This window comes from Aethalodelphis obliquidens, unplaced genomic scaffold (assembly GCF_003676395.1).
Source record: "Aethalodelphis obliquidens isolate GAN/ISIS:26980383/991018 unplaced genomic scaffold, ASM367639v1 scaffold19, whole genome shotgun sequence".
In the NCBI taxonomy this organism is placed as follows: Eukaryota; Metazoa; Chordata; class Mammalia; order Artiodactyla; family Delphinidae; genus Aethalodelphis; species Aethalodelphis obliquidens.
The window spans coordinates 10,218,677-10,236,435 of NW_020837963.1; the positions used below are offsets into that span (position 1 = coordinate 10,218,677).

A 17,759-nucleotide genomic window follows, 5' to 3' on the forward strand; every position below is an offset into this window, starting at 1 on the left:
GATATTTGTATATTTGATATTTGTATATAAGTCTAGTTAACATCCATCAACTGTATTTTTTCTTATTGCCACCCATAGCTAATTTTTTCCCAGCTTTGTTGAGGTATAATTGACAAAATTGTAAGATATTTAAAGTGTATGTCGTGACGATTTGATATACACATGTTGTGAAAAGATTCCTCCATCTTGTTAATACATTCATCACCTCATATTTATCTCTCTCTATTTTGGTGAGTTGTTTTCATTTTTTAAGAAATGTGGCATCAGATGTCCAAGATGCATAGAGTAGATCATAAAGGATCTACATATTGTTCTTTGATAATTTATTATTCCATTCAGCATTCATTTATTTGGCACTGCGTGGCGGTGGAAGGAGGAGAGAGGAGTGTAAGGGTGGGAGAGATGATGACAAAGTATGGCTATCGTGAGGAACTCGATGGAAATATATAAGTGTATACAGTTACGCTACCCCAGGTAAGTATTGTTTCAGAGAAATGAAGATGGAGCAACTGCTTTTAAGGCACAGGCGATGGAGCAGCTAAGTGGCCGGAAGAATCAGGAATGAGTTCGCTCAGGAGGGAATGCTTGAGCTGATCTCCAAAATGAACAAATTTGCCATCAAAGAAATTGGATGGAAGGTTGTTTGCTCTAGGCAGAGAGTAAGACGTGCAAAGACTTGAGTCATTAAAAAGGTCTGATACAAAATTACTGAGTTGGAAGGGTATGTTGTGTGTTGTTAGTGGAAGAAACCAGTGCTTTAATATTGGGCAGATTTGTTTTATGATTCCACCATTTATTAGCTCTTTGTTGTAAACAAGCTCCTGGATCTTGCCTGAGGCTTTATTTAAATTTTCCCTTCCGTTTGTAGTAGGTACTTGGCAGTTTTGTTTCAAGAATTAAATGGTAATGCCTCTCACGTGATTTCAGTAAACACTAGCAGCTAATAATGTTAATACACCTAGGTGGGGGGAGGCTTTGAGCTCAGCCCCTGGCATTCATTCACCAGTTACAACTCTTGAAAACTGTGCTGGAATATATTAAGAAATGCTCTTATCTCCGTCTCTTCCCACACCAAGGTATAACTCTTTTGTTTTGAGGAGAAAGAAACATCTGTCTCCATTCTGTAGTCCACATACATTCTTTAGACTGTAAGCATTATGATTAAAATCCCAATTCTCTTCTTCCTCTTCAGGATGCTTCAGCCCAGGGTTCCTGTTAGACCACTGATGTCCTTTGTGCTCCGTCTCTTCTAGTTACCATCCCCACACTCACATAATGGGAGGGTGTTTGAGCCTAGGCAATGCTTTTGCCATTGTAAAGTGGTGGCCCTTGGAAGAATACTTCGCTTTGGGTCTTCAGCAAGGTATAGGCTTGACATCATGAGTTGGGAGTGGAGGTTCAAGGGAAGTACACTTGTTACTTATCCTTTAGACCTCTTCACCGCACATATGATTAAAGCAAGTTTAGCTGGTAGACTAAGCCAGTGGCCATAGCCTCCCCAACACTCTCACTTCTAGTAGGAGAAAAGAGAAGGTGTGAGGTGGGGAACGAGTAAAAACAGAAAGGGACAACGAGGTGAAATACGAACTTTGATAGCATCACTATTTTGAACTAACAGACCCTGCTTTGGTTAGTTTTTTCATGGATTAATAGAAGTTTCAGATTCCTAGCTGGTGACCATGCCTACAAAGTAACTTTACAAGGGGATGTTACAACATCTGTATCCTGGTTTGCATGTGACTTGTTTTCTGTATACAGTAGAATGTCAAATTTGAGGGGTTCAGTGTCAGGTCTCTACTTAGCCATGGTCACAAAGAGGAGCCCCCAAGTATGAAAGGATGAGTAAGGTATAGAGGTGAGGGGTGAGGAGTAGAGGGGACATCTGCCAGGATGATTGGAAGGGTAGGAATCCTCTGTTGTCTAGTAGGGATAGAAGGGGGACTCCCCTTTGAGTCATCTTTGTAAAGTTCTGAATTGTAAGAGTAGGAGCTGATGTCTCTGTATCCCAGTTCTAGGATCTAGAAATGTCTAGATTTTATAGCACGGAGTTTTTATAGCATTCTCTGACCCATAGTCTCAGGTTCAAGTAGGAAAGTCCAAACTCTTAGCATTACCTGTGTAGCAAGGGCCTTTCTGACTGTTGGAAGGCCTCACTTGGCAAGAATGACACAAATGAGGGCTTTGGTTCAGTACTTTAAACAGTATCTTGTCCAAGAATCACATATTCTGGGCTTCCCTGGTGGCACAGTGGTTAAGACTCCCCTACCAATGCAGGGGACACAGCTTCGAGCCCTGGTCTGGGACGATCCCACATCGCCATGGAGCAGCGAAGCCTGTGCACCACAACTACTGAGCCTCTGCTCTAGAGCCTGCAAGCCACAACTACTGAAGCCCATGTGCCTAGAGCCTGTGCTCCACAACAAGAGAAGCCACAGCGATGAGAAGCCCGCGCACTGCAACAAAGAATAAGCCCCTCTCACCGCAACTAGAGAAAGCCTGCGTGCAGAAACAACCCAACGCAGCCAAAAATAAATAAATAAAATTAAAAAAAAAAACAAACCACCACATTTTCTGACCTCGAATAAAAGGAGGGCAAGTTAGGAATGTTTTTAATGTTGGCAGAGTTGAGATAAGGGGTGAAATTAGAGATGACTAATTTCACTACTGGCTTTAAAAGTGAGCAACCAGGGCAAGACAGGAATAAAGACGCAGACATAGAGAATGGACCTGAGGACATGGGAAGGCGGAAGGGTAAGCTAGGACGAAGTGAGAGAGTGGCATTGACATACATATACTACCAAATGTAAAATAGCTAGCTAGTGGGAAGCAGCTGCATAGCACAGGGAGATCAGCTTGGTTCTTTGTGACCACCAGAGGGGTGGGATAGGGAGGGTTGGGGAGAGATGCAAGAGGGAGGAGATATGGGGATGTATGTATATGTATAGCTGATTCACTTTGTTATGCAGCAGAAACGAACACACCATTGGAAAACAATTATACTCCTATAAAGATGTTTAAAAAAAAGTGAGCAACCACTGGTTGTACAGGAACTAGTTTATAAACAGTCTAGTAGAAGTAGTCATCCTTTTAATAAAGTTGTACTTTTTTAAATAACATTTTTAAAAACTTTATTTATTTTTGGCTGCATTGGGTCTTTGTTGCTGGACGCGGGCTTTCTCTAGTTGCGGTGGGCAGGGGCTACTCTTCGTTGCGGTGCGCGGGCTCCTTATTGCGGTGGCTTCTCTTGTTGCAGAGCACGGGCTCTAGGCGCCTGGGCTTCAGGAATTGTGGCTCGCGGGCTCTAGAGCACAGGCCTTAGCAATTGTGGCACACGGGCTTAAGCTGCTCCGCGGCATGTGGGATCTTCCCGGACCAGGGCTCGAACCCATGTCCCCTGCATTGGCAGGCGGATTCTTAACCACTGCGCCACCAGGGAAGCCCTGTTATACTTCTGCTAGCTTGATTAATTATTGAACTTTCTTCCTTCCAGTTATATGTGACTATGTCTCCGTCCTTCCTGATTTGGGTTCACTATCTGCTCTCCCTGGATTACTCATCTTACTCATTGTTCTCTTCCCTAGTTTACTGCAGTATCTATGTAGAAATATACCTGTAATTTATAAACATATATCATTTAAATTTTTTTAATTAATTCAGTTTTCTTTATTATAAGCTGCTATTGAAGTATGATGAAATTTTTTTAACACGAGTCTTGCATGAGAGAAATGTGGCAAAAATCTTGGAATATACATTTTATTTAAAAATCTTTTGGAGCCACAAGCAAGATTTAGGTGGAGCCATATGTAGTGTTGCTTTTGAATACAGATATGCGTATGTATACTGTGGAGTTCTCAGGGTGGATACGTCAGGATTAGCTGGGTGGTATTTCTTCCTCAACTCCATCACTGGGTTGTGATGAGGGATAATGTGTTGCAAGTGTCAGTGTCTGGAGACAAAAAGAAGTTGACAGCCTCTGTTACATTGTATGTTTTCATCCTTAAATGCTGACCAAGATATCTTCATAGTTACATATATTTCAGAAAACAAAGGTTGTGTGTGACAAGAAATGTTGGGTGTTTCTTTGTTTGTTTCCAAGGGCTAAGTGGGGACTCTGGAGTCAGACCTGTCTGTGTTCGAGGCTCTGCCACATGCTAGCTATGTGACCCTGGTTTAGTTAACTTCTCTACACTTTGCCTTTCTCATTTGTAAAGTGGGGCTAGTGATAGTACCTACATCAGAGGATTGTCATGAGCATTTAATGGGACAGTAAAATAGATCATAAAGGAAGCCTCGATAAATGTTAACTATTACATTATTACAATTGTTATTAGTCACTAGGTATAATGTTTCTGTGTTTCTTTTGCATTGGAGCAATAGAGTGTTGCTCATATTAACTAACTTAAGATCATTGTTATCTCTCGTGATTTATCTGTTGTCTGCTTCTTGGAGAAGTTAACTATGCCCTTCTAAACAGATATATCACTGATATAAACCATTACAGTCAATATTTGTTGAATGAATGCACATGAGCTGTAACAGTTCTCTGGAGTTGGACTCAGCTGATTTTGTTGTTCATATCACCACTCAATAGCCTTCTGTTCTAAAATGCTGTTGGATTGGCACTAAAAATTACATATGAAGCACTTATATTGGGGAACAAACAAAAGCTGGAATGTTGAATATCTTGAATTATTATGTCAATGAAATCTTGAAAAAAATGGGAGTGTTGGGAATCCAGCAGTGTTATTTCCCCAAATAATTATATCTCTAATTCAAGTGGGTAGAGCTAGACAGTCCTAAGGGTTATTTAATCTAGCCTTAATTTTATACACATGAGGAAAACTGACTTAGCAAGGTTAAGGAACTTGTCCAAGATCAGATTGTCATGTAGAGCTGCGTGAATAGAATATTTTCATTTTCTTCACAAGTTCAGAGCTCCTTCCCAGCTCTTTCCCTTCTCTGACACTTATTTTAGGAGCCCATACCCACATAACACCTCTTAGTGTTAGAGTTCTTCCTGAGAACATTCTGCAGTGGGTAATGGTGGACTATGGCAGCAGTGGGAACATGTATTGAGTCTTTTCCCACAAATGTCTGAAAATTAAATGTATGGCATTGATTTTGAGGTGACAAAATATTTAAAATAAATTAAGTTTTATCTGTGGGACCAGTAAGGGGATTTCCTCATCTTGTTACCAGGGTACTATAAAACATAGTTTTTTTCTTGTTTAATTTTCCTTGTATATTTGTTACTGGTGCGAATCATTACATTATTGTCTTTGAGACAAGGGTCTATATCTTCTATGATACTGTAACAGTCTGCAGTGTCTGGTCATCTGAAAGTTGGCAATAGATAAGACACATTTGCATAATAAGAGCATTGATCAGTCTTGTTACTGGTAGACATTTCAAAGGAAGTAATCAAATAATTGCCAACTTTATCTTATTAGCTTTTTCTACCTGAATCACAGAAGGCAGATAACTTGGAGATGGGGGCCCGCTGGGGAAATGTTCTTATTGAAACAAAGAAGCACTGCCTTTTCTTCTATGCCAGCATGGCATAAAGGAAGAATCCTGTTGGCTCAGGTTTTCTAACAGAAACAATATGCATATATTCTGTTTTCTGCTTAACCTTTCAACCAGTAATAAAATTACTAAAAAGTTAAAAGCACCCACCAAGGGATCTTGCTTGAAGCAATTATTATTATGATAATCTAATGGTGATTTTCTGTTTCTTTCATTAAAAAATATATTTTTGGTGGGTATCTGATGAATATCTTACATAGATATTAAGGACTTCTGCCTTCCCACCAGCACTGCCCATTTTGGAGACTAAAGTGACCATGGGTTTAAATGATGTTAAATGGTGAAAGGGTGGGTTAGAAGAAGATGAAGGGGTTAAAAGTTAAGAAATATATTGCCAGTAGTACTTAGGTATGGTCTAGATAGGAAGTTCACTGTAATGGCAATAAGAAAACCTGGGTTTTAGTTACAATTCTGTTGTCTTTATATAAGCAGGTCTTTTATTCCGATTTTCTAATTTGCAAAGTAAGGACAATTCTATAAATGATTCAAGGTAATGGGTGAGGATGTAGTAATTTGACTTACTAGGAGGGATAATAGGTGGTTTATGAATTCAGATGTCCTTCTACCATATTAAGATAAGGGTGTTATTAAAGTAGTGAGTCTACTTGTGCTTATTAAAAAGGAAAAGCCTGACATTCATTGGACATTTACTATGTATGGGCACCGTGCTAAGTGCTTTACTTATATTAACTAGTTCAGTCCTCTCGCACCTTTATGAGGGCAACATTTTTAGCCCCATTGTAAAGATAAAGAACTTGAGGCACAGGGAGGTTAAATATCTTGCCCCAGGTCACACAGCTAATAAGTGGCAGAATTAGGATTCAAACCTTGGTGGTCTGGCTCTAGAATTTTCACTCTTAATCACACACGATAAACTTCTGCCCTGGTTATAGCCACTGGCAGGACTGATATTCATCTAGTATATACTGGTGTGACCACACCACCTATATTTCCATTGAGTCTTACAGACCACTCATTGTAAAGCACATCCCATTTTTAGAGATGTTAAAATGTAGAATTCATTCTAACAAATGCACAAGGAAAATTTAATAGGAAAAATATGTTTTATGGTACTCTGATAGCGTGATGAGAAAATCACCTTGCTGGCTCCACAGATAAATTATTTTGAATATTTTATTACCTCAAAAATCAATGCCATACATTTAAATTCCAGGTCTTTGTGAGAAAAGGCTAAATTGATATGAGTCACTGATGCATCTTAGATTTAATGAGATATGTTAGGAAAGCCACAAAGTCACTCCCCATCACTTGAGCATAGATTAACCTTCAGCCTTGTCAGAGCCTGAGCTGCCTGACCCAGATAGAATCTATATTTTTACCACATGGTCTGTTACTAAACTACTTACAGGCAAGTCAGAAATATGAAATAGAATGTAACTAAGTGTGTCTACCAAGTGAAACAGTGTTGGGACTCGAAGACTTAGCTCAAAATTATGGTTTCAGAGAGGGCTTGCCTTTTCTTCCTATCTCAAACACAATTATTCTTTCTGTGCTCACAAGATCTTGTACATACTTCTATCAGAACACAGCACATTTTGGGGGGAAATTATTTGCTTTCTTTTCCATTTCTCCTACTAGATTATAAGATAATAAAAGGCTTCGTAATGTGTAGAGTGGTATACAGCCTGGAATAGAGTAGGCATTCAACCATGTTTATGGAAGGAATAAAGGTAGGAAGATAGAAAGGAAAAGAGGATGGGTGACTGTTTTGTGGATTACAGTAGTAGTTTTTAGCTTACTCAGGCCACAGCTCATCACCAGGAAAGCTGATGCAAGATGAATTTTAAATGAAGATTTAACTTTCAGGTAACAAAATTATCTAATAAGTAAACCACATAGAAAAATCAGTCACATTATCTAGAGGCAGGACTGATTTGGGTGATAAAATGTTATGCTAGACTGAGCACCCACCATCAAACTCTGCAGAGGACCAATGCCATGGAAGAATCTTTTGATAAAGGGTGCTTTGCTTCTACACTAAAACTAGTTGTGTGATTTCAGGCAGTTATCGCACCTCTTCATGCCTCAGGTTCCTAATTTACAAAATGGGAATAATCATCATAGTACCTGACAGGATTGCTGTAAGAATTAAATCCCATGATGTATGGAAAGCACCTAGTACTGTGCCTGGTACTTTGTTGAAGGGAGGAAATAAATGTTAGTTAGCTATTGTTGTTATTATCTGTGTATGTGCCATCAGTGAGCAAAGAGTTGGGGACCAAAAGAAGTGTTTTGTTGGTCTCTAATTTGGCAATGCTTTCAACGGTTTTTTTTTTTTTCAACTGAGATTATTGTTTAAGAAACAACTTCTTTGTTTCATTTCCTTAACTTTCAGCTCTATATAAGCACTTCCTTCCTTAAGAATTATCATTCTTCTCCTCTCAGGGATCTCTCCATTTGCTAAAGCTACATCCCTCCCCCGTTTTTCTTTTTCAGTGAATTGCTTGCCCATCTATGCCAATGGACAACTTAGCATTTGAAATGCATGGAGATGCAAAGCAGAATATTGTGTCTGGGGGGAAGATGAATACCATATCCAGAATGGTAAGAATGTAAATGGGGACTTAAGTCTTGAGATTAGTTCCCCCCATAACCTTTATGCAGAGGTCAGGAAACAGTCCCTCTTTAGACCAGCTCTCTTCAAGTGACCTTCTTCAGAAAGGTAGCCATCTCCTGCTCTGAATATCTCCTGACTTGCCATCTCTCATAAACTCTTAACTCCTGTAGCTACTTAATGGCCCAGCTTTCTATGAATTGTTGTTCATGGCATTAATGCGTTGTTTATTGTTCAATATATTACCCTTATACAATGTTAAATTGAATATGTTGGTAAATGATTATGTTATACAAAATGTACCATTTAAGAATTGATAATTTTTTAAATTTTTATACAGTTTTTAAAGATTACTCTCCATTTAGTTATTACAAAATATTGGCTATATTCCCTGTATTGTACAGTACATCCTTGTAGTCTATCTTATACCCAATAGTTTGTACCTCCCACTGCCCCACCCTACCTTGCCCCTCCCCCCCACACACACTGGTAACCACTAGTTTGTTCTCTATATCTGTGAGTCTGCTTCTTTTTTGTTATATTGACTAGTTTGTTGTATTTTTTAGATTCTACATATAAGTGATATCATACAGTATTTGTCAGACTTATTTCACTTAGCAATAATGCCCTCCAAGTCCAACCATGTTGCTACAAATGGCAAAATTTTATTCCTTTTTATGGTTGAGTAGTATTCCATTGTATATATACCACCTCTTCTTTATCCATTCATCTGTTGATGGACACTTCCATATCTTGGAAATTGTAAATAATGCTGCTGTGAACACTGGGGTGCATGTACCTCTTTGAATAAGTGTTTTTTTAAATTATTATTATGTACCTAGGAGTAGAATTGCCAGGTCATATGGTAGTTATATCTCTAGTTTTTTTGAGAAACCTCCATACTTCCACAGTGGCTGCACCAGTTTACATTCCCACCAACCTTCCCTTTTCTCCACATCCTCACCAACATTTGTTATTTGTGTTCTTTTGAATATTTAAGAATGTTAAAGTAAGAATGTCTGTTAGAATTATTAGTGATCAAAGATTTGCTTGCTCAGGGAGAAAGACCAGTGGAAAAGGAGTCCTGGACATCATTGCTTATAAAGGTCATTTTAGCGGTCAGAGGAGTGAGGGCAAATTGGTCCAAAGGTTAGGGTGTGTATTTTCTTGGCAGCTTTCAGTAATGTGGGTTATAACTCAGAAATAATACTGCTGTTTATAGCATATATTTGTGATATGAAACCAGGAAATAGTAACATAGAAATACATGGAAATATTGTGACTTGGAGATGGGTGGTGACTTGGAAGCTCATTTAGGTAATACACAGGAGGAAGGGAATTTAATGAAGCTATTTAATGAAGGAGGGAGGGGGAGAGAGAGACAGAGACCCGTCAGGCCCATTGACTACTGATATGTTGCTTATTCCCATGCATGTAGCTGTACATGTAAATGCATTTGTACATTCTGGAACCAAAAAGCTCTTAGAAAATACTACTTATAACCTCTTTGATTTTCAGGTGAAGAAACTGGTAAATAGGGGCTAACTGACTGACTTGGAATGCATTTCATATACAAACTTAACTGGGTACTTAATCTTCTAGTATTATTCTGTGGCCCAGCTCCTTGTATTTTTATTTTTATCCTTGTTTATTTGGGTGTCATCTGGGTATACGGGGTGTGTGTGAGTGTGGGGCTGTGCCCCGCAGCCTGCAGTCCTTGCACTTGCCCAGCTGCTAGACTGAAGAGAGAGCCTGAGTCAGTGGCAGAGACATCAGTGATTCACCGGACACGGAATCTTACAAGTCAGAGGCCGAGGTCCTGGAGTGACACCCACCATGTACAGGCAGGCAGGCAGGCAGGACAAGACAGCAATCTTCCCTGCGTAGGGGAGGAAGAGGCTATCAATTATAGGGGGCATGACATCAAAAGGGCTCCTTGGTTGCCAGGGGGACTGTGGAACACATCTCCGCACAGCTCTCTGGGTTAGCAACCAACGCAAGTGCCTGGTTTCCTGTTGATGACTGAACATACTGGAGCTGGTCTGGTCCCAGGGCTAGAACAATGGTTAGCGGAGGTGGCTCTGGGGGGCAGCGATCAGGCAGGTGGTTACTGATTAAACTTTCCACTTAGGAGGGAAGGCAGTCATGTGCATAAGTAAGCATGAGGCAGGGCTGGGGAGGGGGGCAGGGGGTGTACAGGGAGCAAGAGAGCAGCCGTCTTATGGGGCCTGACCATACTGTGAGTGTACGTATGTGTATATTTATTTACACATGTAGTATTTTTTTTTAAAGCACATTCTCTGCATTCAAAGACCTTATTCTTTTTTTTTAATTAATTAATTTATTTTTGCTGTGTTGGATCTTCGTTTCTGTGCGAGGGCTTTCTCTAGTTGTGGCAAGTGGGGGCCACTCTTCATCGCAGTGCGCGGGCCTCTCACTATCGCGGCCTCTCTTGTTGGGGAGCACAGGCTCCAGACGTGCAGCCTCAGTACTTGTGGCTCATGGGCCTAGTCGCTCTGTGGCATGCGGGATCCTCCCAGACCAGGGCTCGAACCCGTGTCCCCTGCATTAGCAGGCAGACTCTCAACCACTGCGCCACCAGGGAAGCCCCACATGTAGTATTTTACTCAGTATGTTTATCCCACAAATGCATTTTTTTAAATAAAGAGAAAATAAACCAAATTGAGAAAGGAGGCAATATTTCTCATACATCAAGAGTAGAGAATAATGGCTTCATAATTTCTCCTAGGAAAAGAAGAGGCAGTGGTCACTGACGAGCATTTTCCTGGTGTGTCTCTTGGCTGCACCATTACCACTGCATCTGGAGTCCTGATTCTCTCCTTGGTTTATGTTAACAACTCTCAGCCCCATTCAGAACCTGGAGCCCAGCCTCTGCAAACAGCAATTCCCATGGTGCAAAAGGGTGTTGATCCAAAATTCAAGTTTCTTAATCATTTACCTAAATCCAACGTATGGATCACACGTATTAGGAAAAAGAATCATCTATTATAAATGGTGATTCCAGAACAAAGTTTCCATTGCTTGTTTTCTAAGCTTTGTTCTCTCTTCATTGGAAGGAAGCAGCTGCGGGCTGTTTGGAGGAAAGGAAGTGAGGGATAGAGAAGGGGGAAATTTGGGTGGATATTGGCTCCAGGCAGAATTTTTCTTTAGTAGATAGTTCTATGTTTGGCTGGAGGGGAGAAGTGCAGGACAGCCCTGTTCTCTTGCCAAGACAGGTGTTCTTTTCTATGTCAAACAGAGACTGATAGCACTGCATGTACCACGTTGTCTCCCGGAGTCTTGCAGACCTATTCTTTCTCTTCCTTTTGGGGCCTCCAGTACTCGCCACACCACCTTGCCTTTTCCCTTGTGCTTCCCACTTACCCCATAGGCCATGGTGGCCTCACGTTCCTCAGGAGGTGGCCTCCATGCTGCTGATTTGCTTATGGCTTTTCAGGTGTTTGAGTTCCCCGGTGGTGCAATCCAGTGGGCCTGGTACAGGAACAATGCCGAAGACTATCTCAGCATTGAAGAAGACGCCTTTGGCAGCAGCTTGAACAGTCAGAGCTCACAGATGACCCTGGGGACCCTGAGAATAAAAAGCAACGGCCTCCGAACACGGCTGTCTTGTACAGGTATCACCAGTTTGCCCACGTTCTGCCCTTAAGCATTTGTGCTGTGTGTCCTCAGGCTATTATTTAGGTTGTTGCAAAACCTACTTAAATAAGTGGTAGACCACATCCAGGCTTTGGCTATGTACTCAATTAGATTAGTTATCAGTGCCTTGAAGCATTAACCTGTTTGTTTTAATTATTCTTGGCATCACTTTGAACTTCTTTCTTCAGTATGAAATCATTTTTCATACATTGTTAAGCTAAGATCACTGTTCCATCTTTTTTTATATATAAATTTATTAATTAATTAATTTTATTTATTTATTTTTGGCTGTGTTGGATCTTCGTTGCTGTGCGCAGGCTTTCTCTAGTTGCGGCGAGCAGGGGCTACTCTTCGTTGTGGTGCACGGGCTTCTCATAACGGTGGCTTCTCTTGTTGCGGAGCATGGGCTCTAGGCGCATGGGCTTCAGTAGTTGTGGCTCTTGGGCTCTAGAGCGCAGGCTCAGTAGTTGTGGTGCACGGGCTTAGTTGCTCTGTGGCCTGTGGGATCTTCCTGGACCGGGGATCAAACCCGTGTCCCCTGCATTGGCAGGCGGATTCTTAACCACTGTGCCACCAGGGAAATCCCCACCGTTCCATCCTTTGAGCCAAAGCTAAAACTAGTAGCTTGATCTAATGATCAAAGAAACTACAGCTTCCCTCTAAGGACTAAAGCAGTGACTGTAATAACAAACTGGTTTGCTGATGTTCAGCCTGGAGTCTCTGAGATCAGCCAGTTGGATGCCCTTTTGTGGTTTAGACCTTTCAGAATTTTTTGGAAGTGAAATTAGTGTGCTTACTTGAATTTCAAATAAGTCATTAATTCTGAAATGTACTTATGGCTTCTGTATTCCAGACCCTGGGGAAGCTGAAGTGACTAAGCTCTCATAGAACTTTCAGAGTTTGGTCTTACCCTGATGATCTTATTAATAGATCAGCCAGTTTTTTGTGTGTGACATATTTCTGTTGTTGTTAATAAAACTCCTTTTTTATACTTGGACAATTCACTTGATTTTAGAATTTACAGCAAGAAGAGAGATTAGAGCTTTATCTATATGAGAGGAAACCCTTCTTAGAAGAATACCTGGACACACAGTAAAGCACTATGTTATTACTATTATTATTATCAAAATTATATGCAGACTTTTTCTTATCTGGAAAATACATACGTCTCTGTATGCATACACACACAAACACACGCAAGCACACACATGCATGTGCGTACACATGTGCCTGCAGTCTTTTCAGACTATCAAACTAGCATGAACTTAGAGCTCTGAATGCTCAGTGGGGGTGATATTGCCCAAAAGGGGGCAAAAACTGGTTGTTAGCAGGGTAAAAATATTACTCTTTTTATGTATAAAGCATAGATGTACATGTAGTACATGAGCAGTATGTGTATACAGTATACAGATCTGTAGTACCTCTGTAGTGTTAACATTTCACAGGGTGGTGATTAGAAAAAAAAGTCTAACATGGTACCTTAGAAGGGAGGTAATGAAAAAAGGTTGAGGAGCATTGCTCTAAAGTAGTGTTGGATGAGCTCTTCCGTTTATGTTTCAGGGGACAGCATGGATTGGGGCGGTTGATGGTGCTGTCGTTACCACGTACAGTGTTACAGCTGGCCAAGTGAACTTCCCTAAAAACACAGTACACTGGATAGAGAATGTGGGGAGTGAAGACTGCTTTTCTTGCTCTTCTTTTCTACACATCATGAACTTCAAACCCTGGAAGCTGATGATGTAATTTTTTCTATACCTGAGGGCATTGCTTCCAGGTCACTTGAGGTCTGTACCACTGCTGAGAGCAAATCCCATGAGGGTACAAAGAGAGCACGAATATTCGGGTTTCTAAGGTAGCAGTCAGCAAAGTGACATTGGGGTAATGGGCTCAAGAGCATTGAAGTTGAATTGCTCTTTATTTTCCCTTACGAAGGCCTGCTGTAGGAGCTACTGTATAGTGAATTGGTAGAAAGGTTACGATATAGTTAATAAAAATTACTATAATTTTCATCTCTGAAAAGCCATTTGCTCATCCAGGGATAACTTCGCTACAGATAATGTAACTGTGTTTTCCTAATCTAATGCAGAGGTTCCCACAGTTTTCCTGAGGAACGGCTGCTTTTCTCTTTCTGATCTCTTTCAGTAGTTATACTATCACTGGAGGGATTGCTGATAATGCTGGGTATAGAGGGTCAGATGTGGATGCTGACAGTGCAAATGGGTGATCAGAATTGGTGATGGCCCGTGAGTGGTACCTGGAAGGGGTTTTGTGGTAAATTTAGGAATCTAAATAAGATTTTGAGATTTATCTTGCAGCAGATGCTGCTCTAATGTTATAGGGAGAAGTAGAAGAAATGAGTCATTAGTGAGAGTGTTGGTAAGCATGGGAACCAGTGTATATTTTTGCAGGCGTTTATATTGACCATAAAATACTAATGCCCATACATTGAATGCTTGGAAGATTTTCATAAAGATCACGAGTCTTAGGCTAATCGAGCTCAGCTTTTTTGACTGGGCCACTGAAAACCACACTGGTGCCAATGCTGCCCTATCCTCAGCTACCGCCCCTTCTATTGTTAAAATTTGTAGAATGTTTCACAAATACCTTATATGGTCTCTTATGTGTTTCAGCCTGAAGGTGGAATTAGTTTCATTAGAACATTCCATAAGCAAAAAGAGGATGAGGGGGTCAGTCTTCCTCCCAGCTTGGCAGAACTGGTTGTCAATGCTGATTGCTCACAGTCTCCAGATAGCCTTGTGTGGAGATAATTGTATGACCTGAAAGGTATAGTATGTTATTTTGTGAAGCCTTTTTAGTTAAGTATTTATATATATGATTATATAGGTGTATTGGATTGAGATGTAATGTGTTTTTTACAGTGGGTCACAGTCAAGAGAAGTTTGAAAAGACACATTTCTCAACAGAGTAGGAAATGTGAGAAAAGGCCTGGAAACAAAAGAGAATGTGGAAAAAAAATTCAGAGTGTGAGGGGGGTGTGCTGGGGCTGGGAGATGCTGTAGGGGAAGAGGCTTATGAGAGAGGAGAGGCCGATCATGTAGCAATTAAGGGGCTTTAAATAGGAGAGTGACACAATGAGGTTTTTAATTATTTTATTTTATTGAGGTATAATTGACATACAACACTATGTTAGTTTCAGGTATACAACACAATGATTCAATATTTGTATATATTGTGAAATGATCACCACAATAAGTCTAGTTAACATCCATCACTATACATAGTTACAGATTTTTTCCTTGTCACGGGAACTTACAAGATCTTAGCAACTTTAAAGTATGCAATACAGTATTACTAACTATAGCCGCCTTGCTCCACATTACATGCCCATGATGTGTTTATTTTGTAACTGGAAGTTTGTGTCTCTTGACTTCCTTCAACCATTTCACCCACCCCCACCCCCACCACTGGCAGCTACCACTCTGTTCTCTGTATCTGTGAGCTTGGGCACTTAGGTTGTTTCCGTATCTTGGCTATTGTAAATAATGCTGCGATGAACATGGGGTGCATATATCTTTTTGAGTTGGTGTTAGTTTTGTTTTTTGAAGTGATGACCAATCCAGCTGGATTGTGGAGAATAATTGGAAGTGGCCAGGTGAGAGGCAGGGTGATGAGTCAAGGGGCTCCTGCAGTCCCTCCAGTAAGGGGGTGATGGTGGCCTGCACTATGTGAGAGGGAAAGAATTGTTGAGAAGCAGAGAATTTAGAGACACAGGATTGACAGGGCTTCGTTGACGGATTGAGGGGAGAGGTAGGGATTGGTATTTAGGATGACTCTCACGTTTTCCAGCCAGGTCCTCTGACTTGAATGTCTGTCTTAAAGAGGCCACTCTATGTTAGAAATTTCAAGAGAGTTTGGGAAGTTAGGATAGTATCTGACAGTATCAGATCAATATCTTGGGGGAACATAGGATGTGGTATTGGCAATTCCTACCACATAAACTTTGACTATAGAAGGGCTATGTACCTTACTAGAACTGCATTTGACTCTCCTTTTGTAGTACCATTTTGAAGTAGTTTTATCTTATTTTGTTTTTTAAACTTCATCTGATTCAGGTTCAAAAGAATATCAATTTCCAGGGGGAAAATACAATTGGCACAATATTGGAAAAACAGAAGTGAACTAAGCAACAATGAAAAAATTTTTAGTGAATTCCTGAATCAGGTAATTGAGAAAAATGTTTTGAAATTATTAAAAGATTATTTATTTAATAATTATTATTTAATTATTATTAAAATGGATGAAATATGAGATTTAGATTGGATTCATCATTTTTCTAGACAAAGGAAAAGGAAAGAGCTAGTCAAACACTGGTTGATTTGATCAATGCAAACTATTGATTGAGGCCTCATTGTGAATTTGGGAGCTTAACTTCTTGGCGTGGGTGGTTACATTAACAAAGGGACTGGATGCTCGTGAGATTTCTCTTTTCATTTTCATTTGTTTTAAATGCTCAACTGGCTGTATTGCTTAATGACTAAGAGCACAGCTGTGGCATCAAATTCCCTGATTCAAATCCCAGTTCTGCCACTGGGTGACCCTAGTATACTCAACCAACCTAGAATTTAATTTCATCTCATAAGGTTGGTGGCAACCTTATAAGATTATTATAAAGGACAAGTGACATAATAAATGTAAAGAACATAAAAAATTGCATGTTCTCAGTGAGGGCTTCATAAATATTAGTTACTATTATGTTAAGTTGCTGAGTTGAATGTTGGCTAAATAACTGGATTTCATTTTTCTTTTTCTTTCTCAAGCACAAAAATGCCCTCACTTTGAGTACACTCAAGATTTATAACAATGGATTAAGACAGCCACATTTTCATTTTAATGCAAATGAAATGGGATATGTAATAAGTGGATGTGCAAAGGTAATTCCTCTGTGAACAGGTTTTTTTTGAACTTTCCTTTTCAGTGCAGAAAGAAGCAAACAGGAGGTATTTCTTTGTTTTGGTTCAGTTGTTGGTAGCATAATAGGACTCTGTGCCAATGGCTTTCTGGGCCATTTCCACAGAGGATACCATGCAGGTCCTGCTAGGTAACTTCCAAGTTTGCTCTTAGCATGAGAAGGGGCTAAGAACATTTCAGGACTGATAAAGAGGTTTATCACTGATGGTGAGGGGCTGGAATACCTGCTTACATGTTCAGAGTTTTGCATTCTCAGGTAATGCAAGCATTTAATGTGCTCTACTCTGGGGACTGTGAAATTGGCTGTTTGCCTCTCAGTGTAAGATGAGTGGGGGGGTGGGGAGATGTGGAGCGCCAGCAGGGTGGCCATATATCCCCATTTATCCAGGATCCTTCTGACGCATACTTGTCATCTTGGTGAAGTTATTAACATCACCCCCTTTGATTCTTCGGAAAAACCACACGAAGTAGCATGTTACTACAGGGCTCCTGGGGAGATCTACAGGTAAAATGGGCTTCTCTAGCTTGTACCTGAATCAGTCTTGACAGAAAGAATCAGAACAGACTGAAATTCACCTTTTATGTCACCCATAGCAAAAGTTTTATGTTTTTAGAAGTGAAAGCTTTAATAAATTGGAAAAGGGCATTGTCATCTTCCACAGATTTAATTTCAAGGATCGGATTTTATTGTTGGTGTGCTTCGTGCTCATCTGTGTGCGTTCGTGCGCACATTCAGTCTCGAACTCTTTTTTAGAAGACCGTTAGGATGCTGCTCTCCCAGAAGGCTGAATTTTCCCAGGCAAGTAGAAAGGCGGGCGTAGAGGTGGTAAAACTGCAATTTAAATCCTCTGCCTAATTAGGGAATGTCACTGATAACCCTTAATTAGAACATGGTGATTAATGCTCTTTCTGCATGATGTTCTACACTATTGAATTCACTAGTGCATTTTGAGGGACATTTACTTTAAATAGAGCATCTTTTAATTTTTGTGGGAGTTTGTCTCAGAAACAG

The 17,759-nt window shown here is 40.3% G+C and overlaps 1 protein-coding gene across 6 annotated transcripts in view; it reads left to right on the forward strand.

Annotated features, from left to right (window-relative positions):
• Positions 1-17,759, forward strand: part of CUNH18orf54 (chromosome unknown C18orf54 homolog) — a 55,171-nt gene that overhangs the window by 24,853 nt on the left and 12,559 nt on the right. For 3 of the 6 annotated variants that reach the window (XR_003435256.1, XR_003435250.1, XR_003435255.1), the window contains exons 9-13: positions 8,044-8,151; positions 11,619-11,796; positions 13,379-13,444; positions 14,449-14,602; positions 15,892-16,000. The gene's annotated coding sequence lies outside the window, so the exon portion shown is untranslated. Of the gene's footprint in view, positions 1-8,043; positions 8,152-11,618; positions 11,797-13,378; positions 13,445-14,448; positions 14,603-15,891; positions 16,001-16,596; positions 16,711-17,759 lie in introns of all 6 variants that reach the window. The other 3 variants (XR_003435253.1, XR_003435252.1, XR_003435251.1) reach the window with 3 other exon arrangements.